This window comes from Ptychodera flava, chromosome 15 (genome assembly GCF_041260155.1).
Source record: "Ptychodera flava strain L36383 chromosome 15, AS_Pfla_20210202, whole genome shotgun sequence".
Lineage (NCBI taxonomy): Eukaryota > Metazoa > Hemichordata > Enteropneusta > Ptychoderidae > Ptychodera > Ptychodera flava.
The window spans coordinates 29110211-29119133 of record NC_091942.1 but is presented as its reverse complement, the minus strand read 5'-3'; the positions used below and the strand labels follow the sequence as shown (position 1 = coordinate 29119133).

At 38.7% G+C, this 8923-nt stretch overlaps 1 long non-coding RNA gene across 1 annotated transcript; it reads right to left on the bottom strand.

Moving 5' to 3' along the window:
• Positions 1-2596: 2596 nt before the first annotated feature.
• Positions 2597-4200, bottom strand: LOC139151820 (uncharacterized). The gene is made up of 2 exons (XR_011556496.1): positions 3988-4200; positions 2597-3367 (listed from the first exon to the last, which is right to left on the bottom strand). It is a non-coding gene; the product is annotated as an uncharacterized lncRNA (long non-coding RNA).
• Positions 4201-8923: the final 4723 nt, after the last annotated feature.

Below are 8923 nucleotides of genomic sequence, written 5' to 3'. Positions count from 1 at the left end.
CTCCTCACACCACCCAAAAACTCCCCTTTCTTCTCTCCATTGTGCTGACCCACTACAATCTCCTTGACTCGTACGTTCCCCTTGCCCATCTTATTTTAAAACTCAGAGGCCCCCAAATAAAACAAACAAGCAAAAAACAATAGCAGCAACACAACAACGACAACAACAGCCCAAAACAACCAAACCCCTGTTCGGCCGTTTGGCCCGTTTGAAGTTAATTTATTGAAATCTTTGGTATTTGTTTGAAGCATGAAAAGTAAAGTTAGCAATATAATCGGCCATGTCAAGGTCTCGACTACAGATTATTAGGTTTTGTTGGATGACTGACCTTCCGCCGCTAATGCAACGTTCCCAAATACTTGACACCAGTAAAAACGTTTTACTTTTGATCAAAGTATAGATGTGTACCGTCGGCTTGCACGCGCCTGTGTAGGTTTCAAACAATCTCACATGGGTGTTCATTGGTATACGCAAAGTAATGTTATGGATAACAAAAAATTTATTTACAAACCTAAAGTCACGAAGGTTTAAAATATCATTTAGCTTCTGTCATTTACTGTATACAGCCTAACTTTAAAGTTAGGCTGAATTGAATTTTGCAGCGCATACTTTGTTCTTTTCTTTAAATACTATCAACAACGACAACAATTGTAATAACAACAACAACAAATTTACTGAGTCCAAATATATTTTTATTTTTCTTCACTTTTAAATATTTAATCATCATCATCATCATCATCATCATCATCATCGGAGATCGAGGACCCTATGATTCAACGTGACTTTAATACAGATGAGTTCGACCGACCCCAGTGATCGACTTTTGCAACAGCAAACAGAAATTGTGAAAAAGAAGACTGGCCTAGACATGAGACAAATGTATGTTGATGTAATCTATGACAAAATGTAGTTATTTTAATGCGGAAATTCAAAATGAAGTGTTATATTATGAAATGCTAAAATCAGAAAGGGTGCAAATTTTAGACTGAAAGCAAGAAAAAGAGTAAGATTTTTTGTCTCTAGTTAAAACACCGAATAATTTGTAAGAGAGGAAGCTGAACAGCTGAAACAGTCTGAACCTCTGAAAACGGAACATCTTTATGTAAAGCTATGAGGAATGACGACAATGACATGCTAATCCAATGCTAATTTCGACAAATCTGAGTAATCCCTAGGATTACACATATCAAATATCGAATCATATGTTTTCGAGTTTTCGAATTTTGATGATTTTTACATAGCTGAGCTCATTTTAATGTTTTGGGACCATCATACCATTTGGAATAAAATCACACATGCGATTCTTGATGCGTCTTCGCACTAAATATTTAAGAAATAAATGCGGCTGTTTCAACGTTTTTTGTGGTAACCTACCTACCTACCTACCTACCTACCTACCTACCTACCTACAGGGCATGGATGATGTCAGATGTTAGATAGATCGCCACAGAGGGCGCTGTCTACCGCTGCACTTATTGACAATTTACAATGAAGGGAATTTACAATGAAGGGTTACGGTGGTGTTGTCGACATTCAATCTCTAATGCTTTGCACTCAAGAAACAGAAAATGAGAGAGAGAAGGATTTTAAACTTGTTGAAAAAGTCAGTCTTCACAAAGTGGCTATTTCAAATGTTAGTGGCATCAACTCCAGCAAAGCTTAGACGGCATTAATACTCTTTTTTGGCCAATAATTTGACATCGACCGTCGGAGTTGCGCGAACTGAACGATTCCAATTCTCCTTTAAATACCAGGTTTGTGAATCATTCAGCGTTCACTTAAAGGTAGTATGCACCTCGAAAGTGAAAGACACTTTTGCACAAATTTTCCTCAAGGAATATTTCAACCATTCACTTTCAAAATCAAAAATAAAAATCAGGGGTCACCGTGCAAATTTTGGTAATAGAGAAACAAATTATCCAAGATTTGCCAATATGTGAAATTCAAAATGGCAGCCATCCCTGTGTTAACTCTATGGAGAAAAACTAAAATTTTCAAATTTCCAAAAGCTAAGACGGTGAAAGTTTTTTCTAAGAGGGCTTCAAAATGAACTCCCGTGCACAAGTCATAGATCAGAAAAAAAAATAAAAAGTTTGGGAGTCCCAATATCCGTCCCCGAGGTGCATTCTACCATAAGACAAAAATTCTGATGACAGACAGTGCAAATTGTCGCTTGTAATTGTTACACCCTCAATACACACACACACTCCCTCTCTCCCTCCCTCCCTCCTCTCTCTCTCTCTCTCTCTCTCTCTCTCTCTCTCTCTCTCTCTCTCTCTCTCTCTCTCTCTCTCTCTCTCTCTCTCTCTCTCTCTCTCTCTCTCCCCCGACAGTTGCCTCCTTGATAGAAAACCGTTACCAACAGCATGCAGTAATGCATTTATAATACTGTCTTGTTGATTGTTCTGTAAGTGAGAAATAAGTTCCTAAACGAGGTTTTTATTGATATAACATCTTTTCAGGCCTAGCTTTTAAGCAGAACGGAGTGCGCAATAATGGTAATTCAAACACTTCACGCATGTCATCCATATCTTGAAAGTAGTAACTAATTTTTAGTGAGTAGCTGGTAACAACATCAACATGGCGAAATGAAATCGTGTATGTACACTGCGTTCTACACAATGAATTGATTTATTGACAGGAAATTCCTTATATTGTTTTTAGGCAAGACAGTGCTACATTTATTAGAAAGGATAGGTCGCTTTACAGTTCGGCTTAATTGTCACGAATTTTCAAATTTGAAATACAAGTACTAACAAAACAATGTAATTCATCAAGAAATGGATAAAATAAAAACGGCTATTCACTATTAAAATCAATCAAGGAATAATGTGAGCTACTGTAAATGATGTACAGGTAATTGTACCACGCCGTGTCATTTGGAAACAATCATATATGGAACGCTATGACTGTTAAGCAGACGTCCATTGGCAAATGTTGTAGTCTAACTTAGGACAAATCAAGAACACGGACGAAAAGAAAAAATCAGTGTTGCATTGAATCATCTTCGTTGCTTTGGCGGTGAACTTGGAGGAACTTGGAGCTGGTAGCCTGTATACTTCATTTATTGTTTGACAAGTTGAAGAAAGAGAAGGTGCACCTACTACACGTCGTGCTCATCATCACGTACAGAGACTATAGTGTATTACAGCATTGCTAAATTTAGGAATGACATCGTCGATTCGTCACGGTTGTCATTGGCTACCGGCTGGTAGCCACGTAAACAAACACTTTGTTTTTTCTCCGCCCTTGACGTTGAGTAGCCATGACAAATACCGGTTTTATATTCGTACACGTGGTGGCCCCTTTGGTGAAGGTGGCTTTTCTTGTGGTTTCGGCTCTGGTGATTTCGGCTGTGGTGGCTTGTCTGAAAAATTAAAAGAATACCACATACGTTTTTTATTAACACATTCCCTAAAATAATGCTGCTGTCAATGCACAATATACATACCAATGTCAACAAATGGAGTGAATCGCACTAAAGCCTGGTCTTTTCATTTGTTTTCGTAAAGTGGCATTAACTAAAATATTCAATTACACTCGTGTTTCATCCCCTTCTGGTATGATGCCTAGTCCTTCATTGGAAAATAACAGATTTCAACCATGGCGCAGTGCTTGGAGAATTAAATCGTTCCCAACGCACAGTTTTTGCAAGTACCAACTAAGCCTGGCCAGAATGCCAAATGTTTTATGATTGCCTGCGAGTTATTCATAAATTGTCTGTTCTAACTTGGTTTATGGACTTACGTGTACAAAGATGTTTTTGCTGTTATTTTATAACAGCTTTAGGTAACCGTGATAAAACGACCGTTACGTTCTTTAGCCATTTCTGCTGGTGCGTTTATTAGTGGGCGTTGAGTAAATGCACAGTTTGGATGGCGATATATCAACGACAACTAACGAAATTTCGACTTCTTGCTGATGAACTTTGTCCGATATTTGTTGGAAATGATTCTAGAGACCTCTCTCGAAATATCAAGACCTTACCTTTTTTGTCCGGATTCATTTCTGTGAGCAAAAGCTTCGTCAGTCGAAACAACCGTCAGCGTATTGATTTATGATCGTCGATGGCTTCAGCCAACGTCGAACTAAAGTCTGATTACAGGTAAGCTTGATATGCAGAAAACGTTAAAACCTGGCACGAAAGCCGACGAAAGTAGCAATCTCACGGTCCTCACACCGGAATCTACCTGGCAATATAGTTGGTTGCCGGTGTATCAGCAACTACGGCCTCGTGATAACTGTTGGATATGCATATCACAGTCACACTATTGGCTATTCCTCTTTTTCCTAAATCATGTGATCTCATGATTGGCAGGTTTGAAAAATATTTTCGAAAAACCAGACGATACCGCCCCTCAATGTAGAATAATCGCGCCATTTTGGGCAGCAAATAATGAGTCGTGTGTTCGTAATTTTCATACGATTAGCATCTATCATCTTTTCCTTTTTTTCGGTTTGAAAGATTGCAAAGACCCAGGTGAACCTACGTGAAAATTAAGAGAATATACGACTACACTTTAAGAACTTGACCATTTGCGCAATTCCTTAGATGATATATAAGAGGCTGATTATGGATAGTGTGTTCCTTTGTAGGGGACAGTATCCATAAGTTGGTAAAACCTTTACTGTCCTAAGGATTCTCTTTATAACATTCATTATTTCAATTTTTCTGTCCTGTATGTCAATGATGGGTGCGGTTGAAGAAGCATTTGCCCTTAGATGTAGGCAAAACCGAATCAGAGATTAGGAAATCAGTTATATTAAAAGTCTGAAATTCGTTTATTTCTACCAAAGATTGATGTTTCATCTAAGTTGATGTTTTTAATTTGGAATTGCAGGTAATGCAATTTGATATGTCGCCTTATTATGACTTCAGATTTTTCTTGTACAATTTGTCCTTATCTCACCAATGTACTGTCGGTACAAAGGTCTCCATATAGTCGACCGTAGGTATAGAGGGCAATTGAAACTGTTGAACTAGCATTTTGACATTATTTCGTACTTTTAGGGGAATATCCTCTGTGTACCCTAGGTTGCAGATGCTTTAACCCTTTCACCCCCAGTTCCCTGTGTACAGGTCTAACTTTACCATAGAAGACGATGGATTTGGGTTAAACCATGGTGGTGAAAGGGTTAAATTTGTGCCTCGTTTGAACTAAGAGCCTCTCCTAAACGTGTCGATAAACTGCCAAATATTCATCTGTAAGGGATGTTACGCGCTGTCTGCTGCCCAACCAAATCGAATATAGCGAAGAAGCTCGATCACATCGACTATCTGAACTATCTGGGCGTTGTTAGGTGCGAATTCTGATTTTGACGTCATGTCGTTGTTGAAAGGTTCTTTCCAAATTACCAGCGAGAGGCTCGCAATTACCAGTCCAAAACAAAAGTACTAGTAGGTGAACGAGCAACATTCCTATTTCGCGCAAGACGATTTCGGTTTCCGTCTTATTATCTGTCTCTGTGTCGAAATCTCTCTCTGTCTCTGTCTGTCAGTCTGTCTGTCTGTCTGTCTGTCTGTCTGTCTGTCTCTCTCTCTCTCTCTCTCTCTCTCTCTCTCTCTCTCTCTCTCTCTCTCTCTCTCTCTCTCTCTCTCTCTCTCTCTCTCTCTCTCTCTCTCTGATTCGACCGCTCCTCTTTATATTGCTTTTACGCGGGCTATCCTACATTTATTGAAAAAGACAAGTCGCTTTACAGTTTAGCTTTGGATACAACTTCACGATTTTACAAGTTGGAAAAACTAAATAAATAATGTCATCAAGGCATACGTTAGAAATAGTAAAAACGAAGCTTCTAGGCTATTCACTGTTAAAATATGTTAAAATATGTAATGCTGAAACTGGTATACAGCTTATTGTTCCCATGGCATGTTCCTCGGCGACAGTTGATCGCCATGTCTGTTTGTCAGAAGACTTCAATGGCAAACGATGGGTGTAGCCGAGCATAGTGCAAAACGAAAGTACGGACGGAAAAAACTGAATTAAACAAAACAAGTGTCAGGTTATTCAGAACAGAAATAGTGTTGCGTTGAATCATCTTCGTTGATTTGAGGGTGAAGTTCGATTCGAGGAACTTTTGGCTGCTTGCTTCATTTAATTTTTGACAGGTCGGAGAATGAAAAGGTACATACTAACACGTCGTGCTGATCATCACGTACAGAAACTATCGTATATTACAGCATTGCTAAATTTAGGTAGCTGTCGTCATGATTGACAGTCGTCAGGGGATACTCAGCCCTGCTGGTCGTTGACGCTGGCTTCCAATGGGAAATGCGGGATTTAATTTGGTGAACGTTGTGGTCCCTTTGGTGAAGTAGGCTTTTCCGGGGGTTTCGGTTCTGGTTGCTTCTTTTCTGGCGGCTTTTCTGAAAATTAGTTAAAAAATAACAGAAACAAAGAAATAAATACTCACACATTCCTTTAGACCGTGCCGCTGCCGTTGTGAATAGTATTCAGGTCATCAAACAGTGTGAATCACTTTAAACTTGGCCTTTTTTAAGTTTACCGTAAAGAATAAAAACATAGCCATAGATTTGAACAAAGCATTGTGCTTTGAAAACTTAATTGCCCGTTCGACGCGCATTATTTCTCGCAAGCATCCATCCCAGCCTGAGCAGAAAGCAAACGACGTTCGTGTTTCGATGCCTGATATTCATGAAATCGCCAACTCGATGAGTTTGACGGTCGATTTTGGGAACATATACAAAGTGATGCATATTTACTGCAGTTTTATTCAAGCGATGTAACTAAGATAAACCGACCGTTACGTTTTCGTGACTCCTTGGGTTAGCTGCATGTGTGCGGTGGGTATTCTAGAGCATACTAAATGTGCAATGGGACGTCGATATTCAACTGGCGGATAAGGCTAATAACGAAATTTCGATTTCTTGCTATTGTGCATTGTTGAATATATGCTGAAAATGGTTTTAGAGACCTGTAGAAACATCCAGACTTTTAACTTACCTTTTTCCTTTTGTGGATCCATTTCTCTGATCCTAAATTTCGTGCATCGAAACAACCGTCAACTTATTATTGATATGATTATACCCGACGTCAAATTTCGGCCAATAGCAGATAATGCCGCGCTGCATGGATGCACAGAAAAGTTTGAAATTCTGCACTTCTTAGCGACACACAGAAACAAAAGCCGCCGAGAAAGTGTTATGTTCACAGCACGAACATCCCGACTGTGCTATGGCACTTTTTGGTAATAGATCGTTTTATAAGCCATTGTTACATCAGGCCAGGGTTGTTCAAATATCTATTGGTTTGTACTTCTATCACGTGACATCAGTCCAATCCAGTGGGATCCTGCATACAGCGAGAAATACCCTGGCTCTATATATAGTAAACAATAAGTGGATGAAATAGGATATTTTTCCGTGTAGAGGATATAATCGATAACCTGGACCTATCTCTGTTGTCCGAAGGAGTCTTTCTTTACTACATTCGTTGAAACTAAACAAAACTTACGGGCTTTCCCTGTTATAAAAACCCCGGGGAAAATTCCAAATCGTTTGTCAGTTACTAAGAACGCGCCTCGGGGACTCTCAAACTTTTACAATTCTTTTCTGATATACCACTTGTAGGGATTCATTTTAAAGCTCTTGGTGTAAGAAAACTTTTACCCGGCTTAGGTTTTCGAAATTCGAATATTTTATTTTTCTACATAGAGTTAACACAGGGATGGTGGCCATTTTGAATTTTAAATATCGGTAAATCTTGAGTTATTTGTTTCCCTAGTACCAAAATTTGCACGCTGACCCCTGATTTTTTATTTTTTATAATTTTTTGTAAGAAAATGGTTGAAAGATTCCTCAAGGAAAGTTTAAGCAAAAGTTTAAGTCTGCCACTTTCGAGGTGCGAACTATCTTCAGTATCTTAATATAATGACTGTGTCATTCCCCGCCTTGATTTCACTAGTATATTAATATTCATAATAATTTTGTGTAACCTTTATTGATTTTCTCAAACACTTCCATACACTTTTCATGGATATCCATGATGAAAAGTGTACTTTACTTCGCGGAGGTATGTGCTGGTTTTTAACTGAAAGCATCTCCTATTTATAGAAACTCAAGATGTGACATCTTGTAAACGTGTGAATGTAACAACACATCGAAGATAATTTGGTCACAGATGTTACGCATTGTCTATATGCTGTGCAACCAAATCCTGAAATTACGAATTTTTTTTCATATTATAGAACCGCGTTAAGCCAAGTGGTAATACAGTCGGGTACTATTACTTCAGCGGCTGCGCACAGAGCTGCAATACCCTCTGAGTCGGCATTTGTTGTCATTGAAATCATTTTAAACGTACAAAATTACATCTGAGCCTCCTGTCCTTGCACTTTTCATGTCGTTTAAGGTATTACACGCCTCGATGACAGATATTCAGACTCAATACAGACACAATACATTCTGTTCTATTGCTCAATTGATGATAATTTGATAATGTTGTGTCATTTATGTCGCTGTCACCAAATTTACACGGCCGCTCAGTGAGTTTTATCCTTGATTTTAAGAGAGAAAATTAAAAAAATAATGGAGTTCTTTTTGTGGGGGGGGGGAGGTGAGCAAAAGTTTTAAATCTTTCAGTTTCAAAGAACATGCTGCCTCAATGTAACGTAAGTTAAGTTGAGTTGTCTCTACCCCTTCGGTTTGTGTAGAGTAGTGGCATTTGATCTTGATCTATGGCTGACTATTAAATATATAACACGTAAGAAAGCAGTCGATGAAAGACAATATCATATTTCTTTATGCTTTCTGTTTCGCCTTGTTTACAAAATGGAGATGCCTTAGCGAGCGTTCCCGTCACGGTGTTTACAATTACTGTGCCATAGAAACGTCCCCGGGACGACCTTTCATTATATGCTATATTGTAAGCTTATGCACTCTAGAAGTAACGGAGGCGATGTG